At 41.8% G+C, this 25,052-nt stretch overlaps 1 long non-coding RNA gene across 1 annotated transcript in view; it reads left to right on the top strand.

Annotated features, from left to right (window-relative positions):
- The window catches only part of LOC121032629 (uncharacterized), a 24,048-nt gene extending 546 nt beyond the window's left edge, over positions 1 to 23,502 (top strand). The window contains exons 2-3 of the long non-coding RNA XR_005791397.1: positions 1,608 to 1,701; positions 23,297 to 23,502. This is a non-coding gene — a long non-coding RNA (uncharacterized LOC121032629). The remainder of the gene's footprint in view (positions 1 to 1,607; positions 1,702 to 23,296) is intronic.
- The last annotated feature ends 1,550 nt before the right edge of the window (positions 23,503 to 25,052 follow it).

Genomic DNA, 25,052 nt, shown 5'->3' with positions numbered 1-25,052 from the left:
ACTTCCTAAGTCCAGAAAGTCTTCCCTTGGAGAAGACTTTAGGTTATAGCGTCTTAGACAAGTCGAGTTTGTACCTTGAACCACTACTGACTCAACTTCTAGTTCTGGGCGAGCAGTTACCTTCTCTAGCCTGCTTTCTCGTCTGTGGCATGCAAATCGTGATCACCTTCCGAATTTCCCGAGTTAAAGGGATAAAGATGGGGTCACCAGAGAAGAAAATTTCCCTTTCCATCTCTAATTCCAGCTAAACTAACTGATATCACTAATCTAGCCCACGGGATTTTAAATGGAGATTTCTCTATTCCACCAGTGTAATTGTACTCCCACCGGAGAAAAGAGTAATAATGATGATAGGTTAACACTTACATAGTGGCTTTACTATGTGCCAAACACTGTTCAAGAATTTCTCAAGTATTGGCTGTTCTAATCCTGCGAATGACTCTATAGAGTATGTCTTACAATTTTGTTATATTTATATATATTTATATGACATCTTTTATGTTTTACATACAGAGAATCAGAAGCAAGCAATGTTGAGTAGCTTGACCCAGGGCACTTTGGAAAATGATACAAACTTGCCTAAAAGTACACAATTTTAATAAGTGATAGCACTCACCTTTGAAGACAGGCAGTCTAGGATCAGAGTTGACATTCAACCACATTCCTATACCATCTGGCAGCAGTGCAGGAACTGCCTAACTTTTTTTTTTTTTTTTTTTTTTTTAATTTTTTTTCAACGTTTATTTATTTTTGGGACAGAGAGAGACAGAGCATGAACGGGGGAGGGGCAGAGAGAGAGGGAGACACAGAATCATTAACAGGCTCCAGGCTCTGAGCCATCAGCCCAGAGCCTGACGCGGGGCTCGAACTCACGGACCGCGAGATCGTGACCTGGCTGAAGTCGGACCTTAACCGACTGCGCCACCCAGGCGTCCCTAATCTCCATTTTCTGATGCAATTTTGTGGCAGTAAGAGAGTTCAGATCAATCTTCAAGATCTTTTGTTTATATGTAACCTTTTAGAAAACAAGAATTAGAGCATTTTTAGGTTGTTTCCTGTCTATTCACACATTGTGAAGATTCCTGTTTTCCATCCCCATTCCATGTTCTCATCTTAAAGTTTACATGTAGACACTACTTTATGCTGCATTATTACAATCATTATCTGTGATTCTCAGAGTAAGCCTCTACAGGGCTGTACTGAGATGATGTAATAAAAACTTCACAAACATTTGTTTACGAGAAGTATTCCATTGGTTCTACCTCTAATCAACTCTGTGACCTAAGGCTTGAGGTCAATGTGTTTTACTGTAAAATACAGAGGCTAGATTAGATAATCCCTTAAGATTCTTTCTAGTTTCTAGTTAGATTGCAAAAGCCTCCCTTTCCTGAATTTCAAGGGGAATAAATGATCTGTCCAGAAACAATTGACAGGATCAGGTGGGGGACCTCATTGCCCCCAAGTGATTGCTAGCACTTTTTTTTAACTGCATCCCACAGTCAGAAAACCATGCAACCACCCTTCCTATCTTAAATTAAGGGACAAATGTGGATTGTTTGTTTTGTTTTGTTTTGTTTTGTTTTGTTTTGTTTTCCATGAACTATAAGAAGAATAGGTATATCTACGAAGTTATGCTTACGAAGATTGGAGACACCTTAGAAAGGAAGACTCAGTAAAATTTTGTGAAACTTGGATAAATAGGTAAGTGTAGCAGATAGGTTTGGGGATGCCTGCTCCATTCTATGGACTCTGTTCCTTAAAAATCCTGTCCTTAAGTCCTGATGCAGAGGTAGAACTTGATGTGGGTACCATATGACCTTTCTATAACCTTCCTGTCCCAGTTTCACCAGCCCCAGCTGATTGGATCACAGGAACTAAAAGAGGAGTGGTCTATGATCTGACTTGTTGGAGTCAGCTGGCCAGAGTGTCAGGAAGCCAAGCCATGTGAGCCATGGTTATAGGGAAGCAAGAACCATGAGTAAGCAGAGAGAACTGCTCTTTAGATAAGAAAGATCTTAGAAGTTCTGAGAAAAGTAGACAGTTGAGTCCTAGGAAGAAATGAGTTTATTTACCATTTATTATAAAGTTTATTCCCATTTATTATAGAGGCCACCTTGCCTCCTGTCCATAAGACTGCTACTCCTGCCATATTCCCCTTCCCTAAGTGAGCTAACCTGAGGACTTTTCTGATTCTTACAACTAAAAACTTTATGGGGAAAAAAAAGATTCTTTTGATTTCAGCATTTCAAAACAATCCTTAACATCAAAAAAAAAAAAAAAAAGGAGTCATCACTATTCTAGGGCATAAACACTATTCCACTCACACGGTAGGGATTCTATCCAATTAATTGTGCCACATACAGTCAGGACAGTATATACAAGTGTCATTCCCCTTTCTACTGTGTTGTGACCTTGGACAAATTTCACATCTTGTCACATGTAAAAAAAAAAAAAATAACTTGTCTTCCATACTTTACATGACTGGTTAAAATCCAATGAATTGGTAGAGATTAACATACTCTGAAAATGACAAATTCTTATGAAATGTAAGGTATAATTATTGCATAAACTAAGTTGATGTCTAAAAATAACATTTATTTCCTAGGAATGTGGAAGGAGTGGCCAATATTGAAGCCCAATGAGTCATAGAAAAGAACAGACATTGAAGGGTGCTTGGACCAAATCCTGGAGTTTGGTTCAAGATGTCAAGGTTCAAGTGGGATGGCTTGTCCAAGGTCACATCACTAATGAATTACAGAGGCAGAAGTAGCCCTCCAGTAACTGAATGCCACTCTAGAAAGCCGTACCATTCTTCTTCAAATTTCACCCGTTTGATCTCCCCCAATCCTGCCCATATTAAAATAAATAAGCAGACAAAACTACAAACAAAAATAACAGTTCCTTGATGATCTAATGAAATGCATCAAAAAATTTAGCAAATAATATTTGAGAGTCTACTTTGTATCAACATCTCTTCTGTCAGGCCCTAAGGCAAAAATGTAGGTAACAAAATCAGAATGAATGGCGAAGTCACAGTGAGCAAGGTACAGCCTGTGGAATATATGTGGAAAAGGAAGGACTCCTGGAATAATTTTAGGTTGATATATCAAAGGACGCAATCATCAAGGACCCTGAACTGGAGCCCCACATGCACTGCAAGGCTGAGTCAGAAAAGCAGCAGGCAGGACAGAAGAGAAGGGATTAGTCAGTGTGTGTGGAAGAAGTCCAGAGCATCATGATACACAGTCCCACATACTCAGGGCCTTTTGCATTTACTGGTCCCAGGATTTTTCTCTTGGTTGTTCACACAGCTGGTCCCTTAACATCCTTCTGGTCTCAGCCTAAATATCACCTCTTCCTAGAGCCCTTCCTAACTATTCTGTCTAAAGTGAGCATCCCTCTTATTAGTCTCTGCCACATCAGCTTTATGTCCTTAGTGGCACTTTTCCCAATTGGGATCCTTTTGTTAATACGTTTACTTTTATATTGCCTGTCTTCTCCACCAGACTGTAGACTCCATACTGCAGGGACTGCATGAATATTGTTCGCTCTATGTACCCACACCTAATGCAATGTCTGGCATTGGTGGTGGTATCTGGAGGTGTTTGATAACTATTTGTTAAATAGGTGGATCAAGAATCTATCTTTATTCTTAAGATGCACACTTTATACTGAAGAGTGCAGCTGTCATACCTTTTCAAATCCGGCTCTCTTTAAGGTTTCATTTTACCCTGATATCATTATTGGCAAATGTTGGCAGTGAATGTTCAGTGTGATTTGAAACAGGCCAACAGGCCACCGGCCCCTTGTCACCTGAATCCTAGACCCTAAGGGATAATTGCCTTAATTTACCCAATCGTGAAAGCAGTCACTTCATTGTTATGAATGTGTTAAGAGGTGCTGTCATAGTATTGCTTCACTATTATAACATTTTATGGATGAGAACACCAGGGCTTGGACGTATAATAATTTTCCTGAGGTCACAAAGCCACTACCTGGCAGAGCTAAGATTCAGACACAGATAAACCATGCTTCTGCTTATAGCTCAGTGGCATGTGCCATGACTTTAATAACCTTAACAAACCATACGGTGGTTTTTTTTTAATTGTTTTAATGTTTATTTAGTTTTGAGAGAGAGACAGAGCACGACTGGGGGAGAGGCAGAGACCCAGAATCTGAAGCAGGCTCCAGGCAGAGACCCAGAATCTGAAGCAGGCTCCAGGCTCTGAGCTGTCAGCACAGAGTCTGACTTGGGGCTCGAACTCATGAACCATGAGACCATGACCTGCGCCAAAGTCGGACGCTTAACCGACTGAGCCACCCAGGTGCCCCAACAAACCATATGGTTAACAAACCATAACAAACCTTCCTTATTGGATATAGGCACACAATAGCACAGAATTTTTATTTCATCTATTTTTAGATGTTTCGGGGGTTTTGGAAAACGGAAGGTAAAATAAATAAATAAATAAATAAATAAATAAAGCTTTCATTCTTAGTGTCCACAGAATTTTGTTAAAGAGGACTCAAAAACTTTAGTGCCAGCCTTCTGAAAGTTTTCCTTCTAATCATAAAATTATTTTCTCTGCAGTAGTTTGAATGTTCTATTTTAAGGGTTTTTTCATGTGGGGAAGGACTTGCAGATTGAGAAAATAGGGCAGAAATAGAGTTCCAGAGGGGAAACAAAGTTGTTGTGTATTGACCATTTTGTCTGCACCCTGGTGGTCTCATCCTCCCTTGCGTGTGCTTCCGATTTAAAAGATCAACATGTGCGGATCTTTTCCACAGTTGGCTGTGACCTCAAGCCATGGCACATGCCACTGAGTTCTAACAGAAGCATGGTCTACCTGTGTCTGAGTCTCAGCTCTTCCATGTCATAACCCCCAAGTATCCCCAAGCTTCAGTTTATTCATCCGTCACATGGGTATAATAGTCTATCATAAAGTTATTGTGACAGATTAAATGTAATAGTATTAGCAGATGTACTTTGGCACAGTGTTCATCCACTGACTGTGACCTAGCAAGTATAGTATCTACTCCTTAGTGTCACGGTTTTCAATTTTCAGATCTCAACTCTTTAATGGTCATGAAATGGATTTACTGGGTTTGTTCAAAGTAAGACAGAACAACATAGAGAAGACCAACATACATGGCATGAATTAAGAGTGAGTGTTGTTTTACAAAAGTCTGTTCCAGGTGTGTATATACAACATGGTATGTGCCTAAGAGGTTACTATAAAAAATATCTAAAGCCACTACTTTAGTATATGGGCTTCATTGCTTTGCTAGCAAAGGTATTCCTGAATACCTGAATAATCGCGTTGGAGAAGAGAAATGAAAGCAAACCACCTCTTAATTCTATTTCTTCTCTTCTCAAGTTGCATACTATTTCATAACCAACAGCCACCCCCCACAAAAGAAAAGGAGATGAATAAAAAGATAAATGGTTTAAAAAATAAACAATGTGGAAAGAATACAAGGGATTTTAGAAAAACAGCAAGAGAAACCTTCATCTACTCAAAAGTGCACTAAAACTGGTTAAACTTAATATACTTAACCTGCATTTCTAAAACTCCTTCAACAGCTATACTCCCCTCACTGCTCCCACTTACCCTGTAACTGTCTCCAAGTCATTCCCTAGAGGAAGTTTTGTCTCTAGTCAACTAACTATATAGCATACCTTTATTGTCTATGAAAAGAGCTAGGCAAGATGCAGTGAGTCATTCAAGATGAAAAAACAAGGCCCCTGACCTCCTCGCATCCTACTGTAGTGGGTAGGCCAGACAGATAAAACACCCCAACTCCCTAACGCACTGAACTGGGAGCTATCATGACATAAAATTGTCCTACCAGACTGTAGCCTAATGAGTAGTTATCAGATGGAGAAACCTAAACACTTAGAATTCTGAGACAAGTTTAGAGCTGGATGTGGAAAGGAGAAGTGGTATTCTTATTAAGCAGATAGAGAGCGAAGCATGTTCTGGGCTGAAGTGCTAGCTCGGACAAAATCTGGCTGGATACTAAGGGTCTTGTTCGTGAGTAGAACTAAGGTATTAAAAACTCAGTTGGCAGGACGCCTAGGGGGCGCAGTCGGTTAAACATCCAACTTCGGCTTAACCAGCTTTGACTCAGGTCATGATCTCATGGTTCATGAGTTCGAGCCCCACGTGGGGCTCTGGGCTGACCGCTTGGAGCCTGGAACCTGCTTCAGATTCTGTGTCTTCCTCTCTCTCTGTGCTCCCCCACTCATGCTCTGTTTCTTTTTCTATCAAAAATAAATGTAAAACTCAGTTGGCAAACTTGGACCCATTAGCCTTTATTCCCAATGCATGGAGCCTGTAGGGTCATGCACCTAGCAGCAGTGATCAGATATGCCTGAGAAGATCATTTGGGGAGCAACATGGAGGATGATGAAGGTAAGAAGAAAAGGAAGGCAGAGACCAGGTTAGAAAGTCGTTGCACTTCTCTCAACCAGTGTTGTGAGAGTCTGAAGGAAGGCTGTGGCTATGGCTGTGGAAACTAGAAGAAATCATTCAAGAGGTGTTGTGCCTAGGTTATTAGAAACGTTATTTGGGTTACAAAGCAGCATAAAAATCCATTCCAAGTGGATATTTCAAAGTGGATTTAAACAATAATGTGCCTGCAAACCTAAAAAATCCGGTGCCATCATTCAGGGCTTCAGCTTTGTTTCTCCACATTCCTGTCAACTCAGCCCAACTTTCTACATCAGGCAACTCCCTCATGTTCCCCAAAATGGTTACCATCAAAAACTGAAGCTATAAACTTTTTTGCTTGCTTTCAATAGTTCCTTGTCCTTCCTAAGCTTTGATACTAAAGCCTCAGCTGAACTCTAACTCTACCATGTTAGGAAGATGCCTGCTTTTGAACCAAACCATTGGAATGACTGGTTTACATCAATCCCTAAATGATTATATTGATAAGGCTCAAACCAGTTAAGGCCCCCTCTTGGAGCTGAGGTGAAGCCAGTCATACCCAACCCACAGTATAGGACCCACAAGGCTTCTGTTCAGAGGGGAAGGGAAGATGGATGTTGGAGAGACAAGCCCAAGGTCTGCCAAGCTTTCTGAACTTCTGTGCCACTACGTATTTCTTCCCATATTTTCTATTGCTTGAACTGACCTCCCTCATGCAATTCCCTTGAATAATTCCTACCTTTTATCAAATCCAGCTTAATTCTTATTTCCCCTTTGAGGTATACTCTGACTTCTTGATCTTTCCCCGTCACTTCCTCCTCTGAAACTAACTCACTTATTTAGAACAAAAACTTTTTTAAAAAATTGCAGTACAACATACATACAGTAAAAAGGAAAAATCTACAAAGCTTAGTAAATTTTTACATGCACACATACCAGTGTAACCACCACCCAGATCAAGATATAGAACATTTTCAGCAACCCAGAAGGCTATCTCCTTCCCCTTCACAGTCCTTATCCATGTCTGTGACTTGTACAACCAGAAATTAGTTTTGCCTATTCTTGAACTTGGAATCATCCAGTCCACGTACATCTAGCTTATTTTGCTTATAATTACATCTGTAAGATTCACCCACGTAGTTGTGTATAGAAGCAGGCTGTTCTTTTTTATTGTTGTATAGTATTTCATTTGAGTAATATACAACAATTTTTTTATCCATTCAACACCCCCTCAAATTCACGTTTTCCAAATTTTGACTGCTATGAGTAGAACAACCTTGAAAATTCTGTACATGTCTTTTGGGTGGATAGATGCAGTTATTTATCTTGAGTATATACCTACGATATCCTGTTATATACCTACAATTGTTGGGTCACAAGTAGGCACATTTTAGTTTCAGTAGACATTGCCAGACAGTTTTCCAGAGTGGATTGACCAATTTGTACTTGCACCAGTAATTAATATGATGAACTAATTTACTTTTAAATGTTTTTTTTTTAATTATTATTTTGAGAGAGAGAGAGGGAGAGAGAGAATCCCAAGCAGGCTCCACACTGTCAGTATAGAGCCCACCGGGCCTTGATCTCATAAACCATGAGATCATGACCTGAGCCAAAATCAAGAGTTGGATGTTTAACTGACTGATCCACCCAGGTGCCCCTGAACTAATTTACTTTTGAAACAAACGATTATAATTTATTTATTTATGTGTTGGTGTTGCTTCATCAATTAGACTCTAAACCTTTAGAGGGCAGAGACTGTTTCAAAGTTCTTCATTGTTCCAGTGCCTAACCTTGTATTCTGCACAGGCATAATGAAGGATTCCATCAATTTTCATCAAAACTCCAGCTATGACTTTAAAAATATATATGTATATATATTTACTTTTGTGTTGTTAATAATTGATATTTAATTAATAATAATAGCTTTCCCTTTTTAACTTTTGGTTATATATCCAAAGGAATTGGTAACGGGATCTCAAAAAGATATTTGCACACCCATGTTTGTGGCAGTATTATTCATGAGAACCAAGAGGTGGAAACAATTTAAATGTCCATCAGTAGGGGCGCCTGGGTGGCGCAGTCGGTTAAGCGTCCGACTTCAGCCAGGTCACGATCTCGCGGTCCGTGGGTTCGAGCCCCGCGTCGGGCTCTGGGCTGATGGCTCAGAGCCTGGAGCCTGTTTCCGATTCTGTGTCTCCCTCTCTCTCTGACCCTCCCCCGTTCATGCTCTGTCTCTCTCTGTCCCAAAAATAAATAAACGTTGAAAAAAAAAAATTTAAATGTCCATCAGTAAATGAATGGATAAAGACAATGTGGTATATACATACACAGTAGTATTATTCAGCCCTTAAAAAAAGAATAAAATCCGGGGTACCTGGGTGGCTTAGTGAGTTAAGCGTCCAACTTTGGCTCAGGTCATGACCTTGCAGTTCATGAATTTGAGCCTCAAGTCAGGCTCTGTGCTGACAGCCCGGAGCCTGAAGCCTGCTTTGGATTCTGTGTTTCCCTCTCTCTCTGTGCCCCTCCCCTGCTCACGCTCTGTCTCTGTCTCTCAAAAAAATACAATGTTAAAAAAAATTTTTTTTTAAAAGAAGGAAATCCTATCATATGCTACAATATGAATGATTCATAGGATATTATGCTAAGTGAAATAAGCCAGTCAGAAAAAGACAAATACTGCATAATTCTTATATGAGGTACCTAAGGTAGTCAAATTCATAAAAACAGAGAGTAGAATGGTGATTGCCAAGGGCTTGGGGAAGCAGTAAGGGGAGTCATTCAATAGGCAAAGAGCTTCAGTTTTGCAAGATGAAAAGTTCTAGAGATCTGTTGCACAACAATGTGCATAGTGTTTGTTAACACTACCATATACTTAAAACCGGTTAAGGTAGGGTATTTTATGTTATGTGGTTTTTACAATAAAATAATAATTTATTTTCTTTTAACGTTAGAATTTTTTAAAAGTCAAAACTAAAAATTACTTAGTTTTTTAAATTCTAACATTAATAGAAAATACATTATTTTTCATTTCAGTAAAAACACATGACATACAACAAAATAAATACAGTATAACACATGTATATTCACAATAAACAAAACAATATAGTCATTAATTCTCTCGAGTTCAATTCTACCCTCCCAAATTTTGGGGATCTAAATTTTACCATTTTGATTGTTTAATCTATTTTTAGTGACAAAATTTATCATATGCCGATTGACCCAATTACAGATTGTGTTTAGGCTGTATAGTTCTACTAATATGATTTGATAAAGATTAATTTTGTATTTATTTCTTAGCTCACACACAAGACACTTCTGAGAAGTTCTCCTTGGGTCTTTTAGGATTGCACTCCTGGAAAATTCCACTCTCATTTCTTCCATATCTTAGTTGCTTCTCTGGCTGCTTTCTCTTCCTGTATATTGTTTGGGCTGTGTTTCTGCCTTAACATCCACTAATGAGTTTCCAGAGTGAAGTACACTGCTCCATACTCCTTTTTCCTGGCTTAATTTGTGGTTTCAACAAAGCTACCTATTTGGATGTCCTGATTGCACTTTCACCTCTGCAGGAAACCTAGGAGTCTGCTGACTTCCATGATGCTTTGCAAACTTTCATGAGCATCACAATAATCCAGGTGGCTTGTTAAAACTCATACTCTGGGGCTTCAATCCCAGAGGTTCTGATCAGCAAATCTGGGCAGGGACAGGGACCCATGCAATGGTGCACTGGAGCCAGCTTGCTCTAGCTCAGTAGAGGCCACTGTGCATATTCCTCCCAATTCCACATTCAATGATATCACAAAGACATCAACCAGGTAGGAGCATTTAAAGCATTGAAATCAGCAAATGCTAAAAATCAGAACTCTTCCCCCAACTCACCATCCTTCCCCTCTGTAAGCCAGATGTTAAACATTCACCAGCATGCCACTGGATGCATGACTTTGCAGGCAGCCAAGTGATGATGATTTTGTTAGTCCTGAGACCACACTTTGAGTTTCATGTGCACAGGCGCGCGCACACACACACACACACACACACACACACACACACACACCCAGATTTTTGAACCAATATGAAATAGTTGCATCTATTCTGCAACTGCTAAAATTTCAAATGCATGGTAAGGTCACACCACTTCTTGGGGTCAAAAACTCTTGATCTATCTAACTCTGATTAATATATCTATACTTAATCTATACTCACATCTACATCTATTTTCATAAATTCAGTATGTACCACTTACCTAGATTGTCTTCATCCTCTAGGTAATTACTCAAAAGAGATTCATTATGCTTACAAAACTCAGAAGGACAGAGAACTGGCAAACCTAATATACTTCTTCTGGGATTTCTGTGAATACCCCAAGGTCACTATTGATAACCAGTCCTGTGCCATCTGATGGCATCATCCATAGCCACGATTATGCTTTTACTGGTAGGATCCTCTCGGAGATCATAATCCTGCTCTACATGTGGACTCCAACAGTATATACTTTTGCCCATATTTACACGTGTGACTTCTGAGCTAAGGAAGCTGGTCCAAATGGGCTTCTTACCTCAGCCATACCCGGACCGGAAGTGGCCTTCCCCATGTATTCCTAGACCAGGGTATCTAGGCTTTGCCACCCAACCAGGCTTCTTTTCCCTTGGGGAACATTCCCCTCTGGAAGCCTTGTAGTGTATTCCTCTCATCAGACCTCAGATATGACAGTGCTAACACAGCAGACAGAGAGGTTCCAACCATGTTACTCCAAGAAAGGAAAGAACCAATAGGATCCCTGTACTCCCAGAGAGCTCAATGAACCCCATTCAACTTGCTCTCCTCTTTGCAAGTGACCAGCTATGCCAAGAGCTCTTAGGAGAGGTAACTTTTGTTGGAAGTTAAAAGGTCCTTCTACTCTCTTGCCCTGGAGCCCACTGGGTTTCCTAGTCTTACATTCCATTACTGAGAAAAGTAAATCTGCTTCAGTGTGGCCATCTGTGTCCACCTCCTGACCAAGAAGTGATTGTAAGTGAACTTCTCTTGTTGAAAATAAAATTTCAAGTTCTTACTCGCTGTGCAATCTATAACTCACATATCTAGTCATCAGGGGCTTTAAAATATACACGGGACAGTGGTATAATTATCTGAATTCCTTTCTTTTTCTTTTCTTTTTTCCCTTAGTGTATCATGCCAGGTTTTCACATTGCCATACAAAGGTTTGCCTGATTCACGTTAATGCCTGCATAATATGGGAAATATATAGTACTATCACACTTAATGTGCACCATGCACATCCTTAAATATGTTTAGTTCTTAGGACCACACCATGAGGTAGGTGCTATGTAGACTCCATTTTATTTTTTTAATGTTTATTTAGTGTTAAGAGAGAGAGAGTATGTGTGTGTGCAAGTGGGAGAGGGACAGAGAGTGAGGGGGACAAAGCATCCTAAGAGGGCTCTGTGCTGACAGCAGACAGCCCAATGTGGGGCTCGAACTCCTGGACAGGGAGATCGTGACCTGAGCCAAAGTCAGACTCTTAACCAACTGAGCCATCTAAGTGCCCCTATAGACTCTATTTTATAGTTGGGTAAACTAAGGTGCAGAGAAATTCAGTAACTTGCTCATAATCCTAAAGTTAGTAGGTATCCACAGCCAGCATTGGCACCCAGGCTGTCCGGCTGTGGGGTGCCGTGGCCTTACCTCGCTTGTCCCTGGCTATGCTATGCCCATACCACAGCTTTTTTAGCCATTGCTTTGCGAATCCTGTTCCATATTTTAGTCTTTGTTGGCATTCCTTACTCACTAGCACATTCTTGGATGCTTCTCCTGCCTCACAATGATGTGTGTTTAGGGAATTAAAAAATACCCATTATCGTAGCTTACCTCAAAATTAAAGTAATTATTAGATAGATGACTCTTCTTTCAAAAATGTTTTGTATTCCAAAATCTCAATAAAAATTACTTTTGGGTTATCAGCAGCTTTGGCAAATCCACATTACATCCACGGGCCATTACCATCGATAATTGAGAACTCACACACGTGTTAATCAATCATTTATTCCTGCCTCTCATCTCTCCTGCACGGTTCTAGATGTTGTCTAGCTTAGTGTTAGTTCTGGGAAACAGTGGAACTGTATCACCCTTTGTAGTCCAAAAAAATTGTTATCACAGATATAATGAGTTATATAAAATTGGAAAGGTGGGGTGCAGTGGGCTGCAGTGAGGAGGGGATTATGCTGAAAGATTTTCCATTTTCACTGGCAACAATTATTTACTATGTAGCACCATTTGCTTGTCTACTCAAGGTATACTTTCTACCCTTTCCCAGAAGCTCAAGAGTAAGAGAAAGGAAGCTGAGCACAATGTAAAATGTAATAGATTAGGCTTCCCCATTCAATTCAAGATGAATCTTTCCACTTTGAGGATAACAGAAAAAAGACTGGTTTAAGAATAATAACCCTGAGTTCAGATCTTACCAACTGTGTGATTTTAGACAAGGTTCTTTTAAAAATATTTTTAGTCTATTTATTATTATTATTATTATTTATTTTGAGAGAGAGCAAGCAGGGAAGGAGCAGAGAGAGAGAGAGAGAGAGAGAGAGAGAGAGAGAGAATCCCAAGCAGGGTCGCATTGTCAGCACAGAGCCCCAGGCAGGGCTGTAGTTTACAAACCACGAGGTTATGACCTGAGCTGAAACAAAGAGTTGGACGCTTAACTGACTGAATCACCCAGGTGCCCCTAGACAAGGTTTCCTAACCCTGGCACTGTTGATGTTTGGGCTGGGTAATTCTTTGATGGGAAAGACCGTCCTGTGCATTGTAGGCTGTTTCCCACCGCTCAGGGTCTACCCACGAAATGCCAGCAACAGCCCCTTCTCATGTTCCAACCAAAATTGTCTCCAGACATTGCCAAATGTTCCCTAGGAAGTGAAGTCACTCACTCCCTAGAGCGAGAACCACTGCTCTAGACAAACCTCTGAATTTCTTAGAACTGCAGTTTCTTCATCTCTAAGAATGAGGATCATTTTATTTACTCGATAGAGTTAGCATAAAGAGCTAATATATTTATACAAAACTGTATATTATGAATTGTTACTTAAATATTAAGTTAGATGTTACTATTGTAATTTATTATTTAGCTTACACCTCCATTTTAGAGAGTGCTATATATATATGATCTGAAATATATTCTTGATATATTATGAATCTCAGAATATATTTCTATGTATATTTCTAAGAGGGATTATTAAAATAGTTATAACAGATGGAACAGGTAGGCACTATTCACTATTGTCTATAAACTAATAGTGAACATTGTTCTATTTCATAACCACAGGCTGCACCCTGCTGCTGGTTAACCCATTTTCAAAAGGCCTGCTGTCAGTCCTACAGGAAAATTGGTACACAGAGTATAAAGGAGAAACCATCCCTATGACCAGGAAAAAATCACAAAGAGTATATGTTATTCAGGAGGCCAGGAGATCATCCCCATTTGCAAAGCACAGCAAAGGAAATAATTCCTCCTAAGGAAAAATGCAATCTCTCTGATTCCTGGCTTATACAGTCATCCCTCTTATCTGTGGGAGATCCATTCCAAGACCCCCAGTGGATGCATGAAACTGCAGATAATACCGAACCACACACACACGCACACACACACGCACACACACATACACACACACACACACGCACATACACGCACATACATGCACACATATACACCATGTTTTTCCCTATACAAACACACCTACCATAAAGTTTAATTTATAAATTAGACGCAGTAAGAAATTAACAGCAACAATAAAACAGAACAATTATAAGAATATACTGTAATAAAAGTTATGTAAATATAGTTTCTCTCTCACCCTCAAAATATCTATTGTACTCATCCTTCTTGTGACAATACGAGAAGACAAAATGCTGAGGTGATGAGACAAAATGAGGTGCATGACCCACATGTTGTGATGTAGTGTCAGGCTACTGTTGACCTCCTGACTATGTGGCAGAAGAAAAATCGTCTGCTTCTGGAGCGCGAAGAAAGGCAGGGTGTGTGTAACTGACACCGCGGGAAGTGAACCCCTGGTTAAGAGGGAATACCATACCACCGAGTGTGGTCTTCTTACCCTGAGCATCATTTAGAAGCTTGAATTGTCACAACTAATGTTCATGCCATGAGCTCTATGTCCTTGGAGCTCCCTAGTATCAGATGTCATGTCATTTGGAACCAAAAGCTTCCAAAGGGTTGACACTTTGTGTCATGTTCCCTGTGTCCCTGTAATAAGGGACACTTAACTGTATACAAAGTGTATACTTTGTATGTATAGTGCATACAAAGTAACAGGTCCTTGCATGGGACAGGCACTGAACACATCTTTATTGAATGACTGGATAATCATTGTGCTATACCTTAACAATAGCTTTCAAAAAGCAGTAGATACAAAGACTGTGCACATAAATACTGACGGAAGGTTTTAATTCTGCCACTTCATCAATTTATTTCAGGCAGATTCTTCCCTTTTTCTGCTATGCTCCTAACCCCACCCCAAAATTCTTGGAGAACTAGTTCTGATATGTGTCAAGGTCACACACTGGGACGCCTTCATTGGGGTGGATGCAAATTTCCTTCCTTTCCACATCTTCCTCTTTTTTCTTCCTCTGGTATGGGTTAGACGAGCCCTGCTGGGTCTTCCGTTGGGAGGTTAACAAAGGGTTAAGATAGGAGCTCTGGAGGCCTGCTTGGAGCTGGCTCTGGTCCAGGTTGTAATAGCAGGAAGAAGAGGGTCTTTGCTTTCTGAACATTGCCCAGGGTAAAAGAATGCGGGGATTTAGGAAGGGGAGCAGAATGGCAAGGGATGTGGCAGGACATGATCTCCCTAGAGAAGGGGATAAGGAAAGCCCAGCATCTCCAGTAACCAATAGATGAAAACCCAACTTCTGCAAGGGACCAGCGGTGACCTCAGTTGTAGCGACCCTCATTTTATCACCTTGGAAAGCAGAGTGGAGTTAGAAGAGGGTTGTGTGGGTCCTTATAATGTCTACATTTAGGGACAGCCTACTGTGTGCTGGGACTCTTCCTGCAGGCGCCATAGGAATGGGGAGAAGTAGAAGTAGTGATGGCTGGTGGAATTGCAAAAGGCAGATAATTGAGGTAAGTAGATTGGCACAAGGTTGAGGACCCCCATCTTGGACAAAAACAATTGAGATTCCAGCCGCTCTCACTTTTTAGTTGTAAGAAACTTTCTGCTATACAGGCCTCGTCCACCTGAGGGCAACTGGGATTTCAGGGAAAGGCACCCAGAGGGGCATTTGTCATGAAAGTGGGAGACAAAACTGGTAGTCCTGACACCCTAACAAAGTGTGGAGGTTGGCCAGGGCGGTGGTGGGGAGCTGCTATGAACACAGCATATGGCCAAGGCTGAAAGTCCACCATACCCTGTCACCCAGGCATAGTGAGACACTTGGAAAAATGACCAGACCAATGAATATAAACTAAAAGAGCTGCAGTCTTGGAGTATCTGGGTGGCTTAGTCAGTTAAGTGTCTGATTCTTGACTTTGGCTCAGGTCATGATCTTAAGTTCGTGAATTTGAGCCCCCATCAGGCTCTGCACTGGGATTCTCTCCATCCCTCTCTCTCTCTCTCTTTCTGCCAGTCCACCACTCATGTGCTCTCTCTCACTCTCTTGCTCTCAAAAATGAATAAACTTTAAAAAAAATTTTTCAATAAAAAAAGAAAAGAGCGGCAGTCTTGGAGTTCAAGTTGGGACACCATTGTGCCAAGGAATCTGGTCCATCAAGGCATTGTGCAGATGAAAAATTCCACCTGATGGTGTGAGCTGAGTTTTCAGTGGTGACCCTGTGTAGCAGGGCAGAAGTAAAAGGGCCAGTGGACTGGTTAGATTGTCCAGTTCTCTTTTCTAGAACGGGGAGGTAGGTACACTGGCCCTTTAGACAGAGTAAACTCCCTGGGCACCTTTTCTGGGCAAGGCAGAGGTGTCAAGTGGCAGGTATTGGAAATCTATCTAAATTGAGCATATGGAGGTATGAATGATTAATTGGAAATATCAAAGAGATGGACTTGTATTAGTACTCCAAGCTGGTGGAGCAAATCACACCAGCGACATAGGCGTTTTCCACACACTTACATACAGGTACACACACAGACACACATGTAGTCTCACATGCACACACCCCAAAACCTGATGAGGCAGATATTATTGCTTCCCATTTCACACATGAAGAAATAAGGGTGCAGAGGATTAGATAACTTACCCAAAGCCATAGAGCTAAGATGTGGTTGTCATGGTTGAAACTGAAGTTTGCACTCCTAAACACATTGTGCTTCAACTGTGCCCTGCTGACTCTGAGGGCAGTGGTTCTCAAAAAGTGGTTCCTAGACCAATAGCACCGCATCACCTGGGAACTTGCTAGAAATGCAGATCCTTGGGCCTCACCCCACACGTCTTGATCAGAAACTCTAGGATGGGTCCAGCAATCTGTTTTACAAGCAATATTTTCTTTCCTATTTTTCACTGAGTTTTTAGTTTCCAGTGTAGTTAACATCGAGTGTCATATTTGTTTCAGGTGTACAAGCAATATTTTCATTTTATCACTCCAAAGTTTGGAGTGTAAAGGTCTGAGATGCTTTTGTAAAATCTTCACTCCAAACAACAGGTAATACCTATAACTTAAGCAGGTTAAGTATTTTCTAAGCAAAAAATTCTAGGCTAGAAATAAACCGATAATCTAGACTGGGTCCTGATTTAAAATCATATTTATTCAAAGATGCTCATTTTTCTGGTGGATAGATGACAACTGAAATACTAGATAATATTTATCTACTGTAACAATGATGTTAAATTAACTCACAATGCTCACTCATAACATTGTTTGCATATACTTCCATTGCTTAGGAAAGTGCAACCTAATTTATTTCCCACACATCAAAATCCACTAAATTGACATAATTACATTATTTTCTCTAGATATGCTGATGGGGGTCTGGTCTGCATACCTCAGAGGGGAGGGGGATGAGAACAGCAGGTGATATCATGTGCCATATGTTCAGCAATATCTATAGCACTGTAGGTACAATGATCAGAGGTGAGAGTATTTATGAAATCCTTTCATTGTTGGGGGATGTGATGAATTTTATGTCCATATTTTATTCTTTTTCCAAGTATGGTATTTTTTCATATGCTTTCATTTTTAAAAAATCACAGACACTAGAATTTATTCCCATCTTCCAAGGAAACCTGTAAACCAACGGAAATATTTTTGACTATCTGACAAAATGTCTGATAAAAATGTGTTACTCTCCAAGGTCAGTAGGTCAAGTGATCGATTTAATTTGATGCAGACTTTTACAATAAGTTTTCCAGCAAATTATAAATGTTGTGTGTAAGATTTTGTGAGGATTTCTCCCAAGTTACAAGGACAGTGGATTCAAAAAGCAACTAATTTCTACTTAACCCTGCCCCTGGCTGCCTTTCTTTGGCAAGTTTAGTCCCCAAAGAATCAACAGGACAAACACAAGAGAATCTATTCTCCAAGAGACTAAATAAAGATTTGGAATTAGATGCTCTGGGTCCTAATCCTAGGTCTGTCAAAAAAACAAAAAACAAAAAACCACAACTTTTTATATGCCACTGTTCACAAGTTTTATTTCCTAGTTTTTAATTTTTTTTTTAACATTTATTTATTATTGAGACACAGAGAGACACAGCATGAGCAGGGGAGGGGCAGAGAGAGGAGGAGACACAGAATCCAAACCAGTCTCCAGGCCCTGAGCTGTCAGCACAGAGCCCGACGCGGGGCTCGAACTCACGGACTGTGAGATCATGACCTGAGCCGAACTTGGACGCTCAACCGACTGAGACACGCAGGCACCCCTCCATTTCCTAGTTCTTAAAAATTGAGCAATCTCACAACCTGAGCACCAGACTGATAACGGAAAGGTTGTCACTAATACAAAAAGCTATCATCCTGTCAATGGTGGTAATCATAAAGACCTAGTATGTGCAATTCAATTTAAGGAATGAGCTCAAGGAAAGAAACTGCCAAGGTTTTTTTCGATGTCGTTAACACCCGCACAGAATATACAATGCCATGGGTGTGGACTGTGTACATACCTCAGTTATATTTTCACTACACGAATACTATTTCCCTGCCCAGCTTTTCATTCAAGTGCTGATTTCTAATACCTGTGAACAAATGTGCTTAGCCCTGCTAATGCTGATAAAAACTACAAATCTGTCTCCACTGTTGATCTACGAATGAAAGCGGTATGCCATGCACTCCATCTCACTGTACCCTTAATGGAAAATCAGCAGGGCTGTTAGCAAAATTTCCCGCACCACAAAAAGATAATATTAACTCACGCACTTTAGGAAAATTCCCCAAATCCATCTTCTTCTCCTGATAACATTATAGAAGTTTTTGATATAATGATATTTTGAGGGGTTTCGGCCTAGGAAGGCAATTTATTACACAGTCACGTTAAATCCTTTTCCACCTAAGCCTAAAACTTGTTGACCATCTTAAACTCCCACCCTCAATAGTTGTAAACATTTACAATGCAAAGAGAAAATTAGACCCATCTAGCATCTTGCTACCATGTTTCCACAATATAGACCTTCAGTATGTTTTAGAGGAAGGCATTGAGTGAAATACCCTTCTCCTTTCTGATTAGTCTGATCGAACCACTTAAAGAGTCAAAGAGGTGAGATCATTTCTTTTTGGTTCCAGAAAATTCTGCTTTGTGACTTGTTTTTATAGAGCACGTTGGGCAAAGAAAAGGCTGGGCTATGTGAACAGTGACAAGGAAGTGACACCTTCAAGGAAGGCATGATCCTTTAGAAGATAAGCTCCAGAGGGCAGGGTGTATTTGATTCATTGGGACACTATCATCTCAGTGAGTAGGTTTGGAACCAAGGGGGATGGCGGAGGTGGGTAGGAGGTGCGGGCGTTAATGTGTACAAATGGCCAGCAATTACATCACAAAAAGGTAGGAGGCTTCTGTGCTCAGGATAAACTAACTCTGTCAACAGTCAGCCTTGTTCTAAAAGAAACCGCTGCTGCTAGGAAAACCCACACTCGATTTATTGAAGAGAAGTTCAGAAACATCTGGAGGCAGCATTTTTCATGCAGTTCTTTGAGGCAACAATCTAGAAGTGTCATTCACCAAACGTGCACTGAGTACTGGCTTTCTGAAGGGCGCATGACGCATGCGGGGCACTTGATGGATTCCGAGGAAAGCTCTGCCCTGTGGGAGTTGTCAAGGTTTGGGGGAAGGAAGGCAGGTTCAGAACCGCTGACAAGAACGTACATACGGCTTGTGTGTAACCTGTGAGTGGTACTGAAGAATGTTAGCAGTGAAACTAAGAGCTGTGATGGAATGATTAAAAGTTTGAACTTTAAAATGCACTCAGAAAAAGGCGAGAGTAATTGCAATGGACCTGAATTAACCTTGAAGACAGAGATATGTGTGAACTTGGTGCTCTCATTCTGTTGCAGCCACTCTAACCTCTTTGCTTTTTCCTCCAGCACATCTGGCATGTGCCCCCAGGGCCTTTGCACTTGAGCTTTGCTCAGCTTGGAGCACGTTCCCCCAGATATCTGCAGGCTCCCTCCCTTACCTCCATCAGCCTTCATTGTAGTGTCATCTTTGCAGGGAGGCTTCCCTAATCGCTTCATATGATACTAAGACTTCTGTGCTCATCCATTGTTTGCATTCTTTTTCTCAACAGCACTTACCACTATCTTCCGTACCCTATGTTTTACTTATTTGCTTATTTATTTTTTCAGTATCCCTGCTAGACTATAAATAAGTTCGACAAAGGCAGGATTTGTCTGTTTCCTCACCTAGTAGTACCTAGAACATTGCTGAGACAGTAATAGACACTGACCAAATATTTTTGGAACGAATGAATAGAACTTGCATCAAGGAAAGTACATTCTACAGACCTATGTGCCGAGCACTGAGATAAACGTTTATTATAATCTGTCACATCTTTGACAATATGTAGATAAATGCATTCATGTAGGGGCAGGGGTGGAGAGGATATCCATTTTCTTGGCCTAATGCTCCTGTGCAGAGGGTCTTTTGTTCGAGTAACTTGACCTTTCTTCCCATACCTTACTCCTGCAGGCTTATAAAGTTTGATTGATGTTACTGAACATGCTCAGCTCAGCGCCTTCTTAGGTACTCTTCCTTGGGGGATGCCACAGGATATTTACACTCTGGCCTATACTTGGAGTAGGCCTTTGTTTGCCCAGCTCTATTGGCCACTGTGGGGATGTCTCTCTTGTTCAAGGGATTCAATACTTCAGTATTGGGGAGATTTCTGGGCCTCTAATCTAAAGCCACATTCTCTCATCATCTGTCCTGGGGCTGTTTTTCCATTGATTCCAAATTCAGAAGGTGATAAAAAGGAGGCTATATATTGACTCCTTAATGGTTACAACAGGAAGATATCCACCAAGATGGAAAGATTGTACCTATGGAGGTGGTCAACATGGCAGCGTGAGGCATTCCAGAGGAAACAGTCTGGGACAGCAAAATTTTATTGCAAGACTTGGCTCTGACTTTTGTGACATTTGCCATGCCTTGCAATTTCAACAGTATTTTACATGAGCTGGATTTAATATAAGAGAAGAACTGAGCACTACCTACAAGTCCTGGAATGCAGCACTTCTGCCAGTACCATGCAATTCCATCACCTACTGGACTTATATGAAGTGTTAGCACTGGGAGCCCAAGAAGGCCTTCCAAGATTCACTGACACTCTCATGAATCCAAACAACGTGGCAGAGCTCTAGCTGACTGAGAAATAAGAGAAGTAGAGAGAGCAGTATGGTGCACAAGAGTCTGGCATGAGTCAAAGACTTTGAGGAGATCAAGATTTTCATTCACAGATGCAAAAACCATAGCTACTGCCTCAAATCTTTAGTAATGGTTGCACAGATAAGACCTTGGTTGGGTCCAGACAACTCTGGGTTGGCTCACCTTTCACGACTTCCACAAACACTCACTGGAGCTCAATGCTCCAAAACCCTAGCATTGTACCCTGCAGCATTCTAGCACAAGAACGGCCTTGACTTATAAAATTGATCTTAAAGGAGTTTGGATTGAATATTTTCCGCCACCTACTATGAATTCATGGCCAGTTGTGCCCCCTTTTCTTTCTACTCACCATCTGCTCTTCTACCTCTATTGGCCCATTTTTTCTTTAGGTATCCCCATAGATTCTCTGAGTGGCATCCTACTTAGAGACTTCCACCTGCTTGCAGACTTGAAGCCAGATAGCACATGCTTAAAATTCATTATTTTCTGAAGTTGTCATAATGAAAGGCATACCATTGCTATTCTCGGTATGATTTAGACCACTGCTGTCCAGTAGAAATATAATGTAAGACACATGTGTCGTTAAAATTTTTTTAGGAACCACATTTAAAAAGTAAAGATGGGGCACCTGGGTGGCTCAGTTGGTTAAGCATCTGACTTCAGCTCGCGGTTCATGCGTTCAAGTCCCGCACTGGGCTCTGTGCTGACAGCTCAGAGGCTGGAGCCTGCTTTGGGTTCTGTATCTCCCTCTTTCTCTGATCCTGCCCCACACTTTCTCTCTCTCTTTCTGTCTGTCTGTCTCTCTCTCTCTCTCTCTGTGTCTCTCAAAAAATAAACATTAAAAAAAAAAAGAAAAAAGTGAAGATAAACAGGGGCTTCTGGGTGACTCAGTCAGTTAAGCATCCAATTCTTGATATTGGCTCAGATCGTTAAGATTGAGATCCACGTTGTGCTCTGCCCTGAGCGTGGTGGACCCTGCTTGGGATTCTCTCTTGCCCCCTTCCCTGCCCCTCCCCCATCACGTGCACACTCTCTCGAAATAAATAGATGAACATTTTTTAAAAAGTAAAGATAAGTGAAATTAATGTGATATTTTATTTAACCTGATATATCCAAAATATTATACATTCCACATGTAATCAATATAAAAATATTAGTGAGATAGTTACATCTTCAAAATCGGGGCTGTATCTTATACTGTATCTTACTGCAGATATGCCACATAGATTTCAAGTGCTCAGTAGCTACTGCATCGGCCAATGCAGACTGAGATGGTGTCACCTTACATTCCTGGGAAGACTGGAAATTCAGAGTGATGTGGATTCTTGAGTTCAGGGAGACCCTCTTAGGGCTGTGTGAAGGGGGCAGAAATGGAAATGTTTGAGGATCACTGTAATAAAATCAGGTTTGTCCCTTTATTTCATTTGCGTTGAAGGATTTCTACATTGTGTTTGCTGATAAAGGTTATCTGACACTGGCAAAGTTAATGTCCTTGAGCCTCTGAGTTCATCATGTATTACACAGAAACAATATAGTAATAATAATAATAATGATAATATATAACCATAATATAATAATAATCAGTAGCTCGCTCAGTGAGTATCCAGCTCACTGGGTTGTTGTGGTGAAGAAATGGGAAAGCACTAAGCAACATTGTTCACAATATTATTTATTTGGTGAAAAATTGGCCTTTTCATATTTAAAAAATAGCTTTATTGAGGGAAACTAGACATTCAGTAAACTGTACGTATTTAAAGTGTACAATTTGGCATACATATATACCCATGAAATCAATTAAGATTTGCACGTATCCATCCCCCGCCCTCAATTTTTTCATGCTCCTGTTATACACACCGCCCTCCCGGCTGCTCCCTCCACCCCACCTCTCACCTCTGTGCCCAGGCAACCAATATTTTGCTTTCTGCCACAGTAGTCCACATTTTCTGGGATGTTTATACACGTGAAATCCTACAACGTGGAATATATGTATTTATCAGGCTTCTTGAACTCTGTGTATTTATTTTTGGATCCATCCAGGTTGTTTGACTTAACAACAGTGGTTGGAGGAGGTCTTCGAGAGGTCATGGCCTCCGATCGACCTGTGAGGAGGGGCAATTGGAGGCTCCTGACCCCCTCCCCTGTCTCGGGAAGGTGCGTTCCTTGATTCCACTGCCACAGCGCCACAGGGACGGACGCAGGCGGCCTTCAGAAAAACCACCAGGAGGGCGTTCGTGGGGAATGAATGCAGGTAAGGTCGCGGTGTAAATGTTTAAGATTCTGGCGGGCGATGCCCCAGTAGGTCAGACCCCTTGCATGTTGGAACTGCGCCTCGGATCTGGAGTGGCGGGCCTCTGCCGTGGGTCTCCCGTGCCCCCCGCGCGCAGGGCCGGGGTCCCCCCCCCCCCCCCCCCCCCGGCGAGTGGCAGGCCCGCCCGGAGAGGCAGCCATGGGCTGTGGCAAGGAGGCATCCGCGGGGAAATTCGGGGTGCCCCTGGACCTCTGGGTGGGTCGGGGTGGGCTTCCGGGCTGCGCGGTGGGTCAACCACCCACCCCAGCCAGAGGCCGAAGCAGGGTTAGCAGGCTGGGAGAAGAGCTGAGGTTAGAGACGGGCTGCGGGCCTACGGGCTCCACGGGCTCCCGGGCTGGCAGAGCAGAGACTCAGGCGGAGACCTTGGCTGCCCTCCGAATCAGGGCTACGACTTGAATTAGTGAATTAGCTGTGTCTGTGACTCCGGAAGGCGTGGGCTGGGAGCTGTGGAGGGAGTACACCCAGGACTTGGGTCCCAGCTCCGGAAGGGACAGAAACCCAACACCCTTCCCGCAGAGTAACAGCTCCTGGCGGTGCGCACAGTGCTGCAGCGGGCAGAACCTGGCGGGGGGGTGGTAAGAACTTCCCTTCCTCATCAAGGCATGGGTGGAGAACGTGGCCCGTGGGCCCACGTGTGCCGGGGCTCAAACTCCGGTGTTGGCTCAGTGGCATGCCTGTCGTAGCAGAGGGGGACCTTGTCCGCCAGCCCGCTGTTTCTAGAAGTGTGGGTGCTGCCAGGTCCTGTAAAGTGTGCAGATCGTCCCAGTGCCCCTGCCCCTATTCCTGTGGCGGTCCCCGAGACCTGTGGAGGAGTGCAAGAAATCCCTGCCCGCGCCCAGCATAGAGATGCCTGGAGATAGGCAGGAATGCTGAAGCCAATGGGGCCCAACTCAGTGATTTTTCCAGTGACCAGCATGTGCTCTGGCAGATCCCACCACATTTACTACATAAGCGATCCTATCTGTGGAGAAAGACAGTTTTACTTCATTTCCAATATCGAGGCCTTTATTGTCTTACTGCACTGGCCATCACCTTAAATGTAATGTTCAATAGAAACGGTAAAACCAGACATTTTTTTGCCCTCTTCCTGATTCTAGAGGGACAGTACTCCGTCTTTTATCATTAATTATGATGTCAGTTGTGTAGCCTTCTTTTCATTTTTAAAATAAATATCCTTTATGAGGTCGAGGAAATTCCCTTTTATTCCTAGTTTGATGAAAGTTAAAATTTAGAATGAATGTTGAGGGGTGCCTGGGTGGCTCAGTCGGTTAAGCATCCGACGTGGGCTCAGGTCATTATCTCACGGGTGGTGGGTTTGAGCCCCACACCGGGCTCTACGCTGACCCTTGCTCAGAGCCTGGAGCCTGCTTCAGATTCCGTGTCTCCTTCTCTCTCTGCGCCTTCCCTGCTTGTGCTCTGTCTCTTTCTTTCAAAAATAAATAAATGTAAAAAAAAAAACCCACCAAATTTTAGAATGAATGTTGA

This window comes from Herpailurus yagouaroundi, unplaced genomic scaffold, assembly GCF_014898765.1.
Source record: "Herpailurus yagouaroundi ecotype Mexico unplaced genomic scaffold, PumYag 142, whole genome shotgun sequence".
NCBI lineage: Eukaryota > Metazoa > Chordata > Mammalia > Carnivora > Felidae > Herpailurus > Herpailurus yagouaroundi.
The sequence above is the reverse complement of the archived record's forward strand: the minus strand, read 5'-3'. Positions and strand labels throughout refer to the sequence as shown.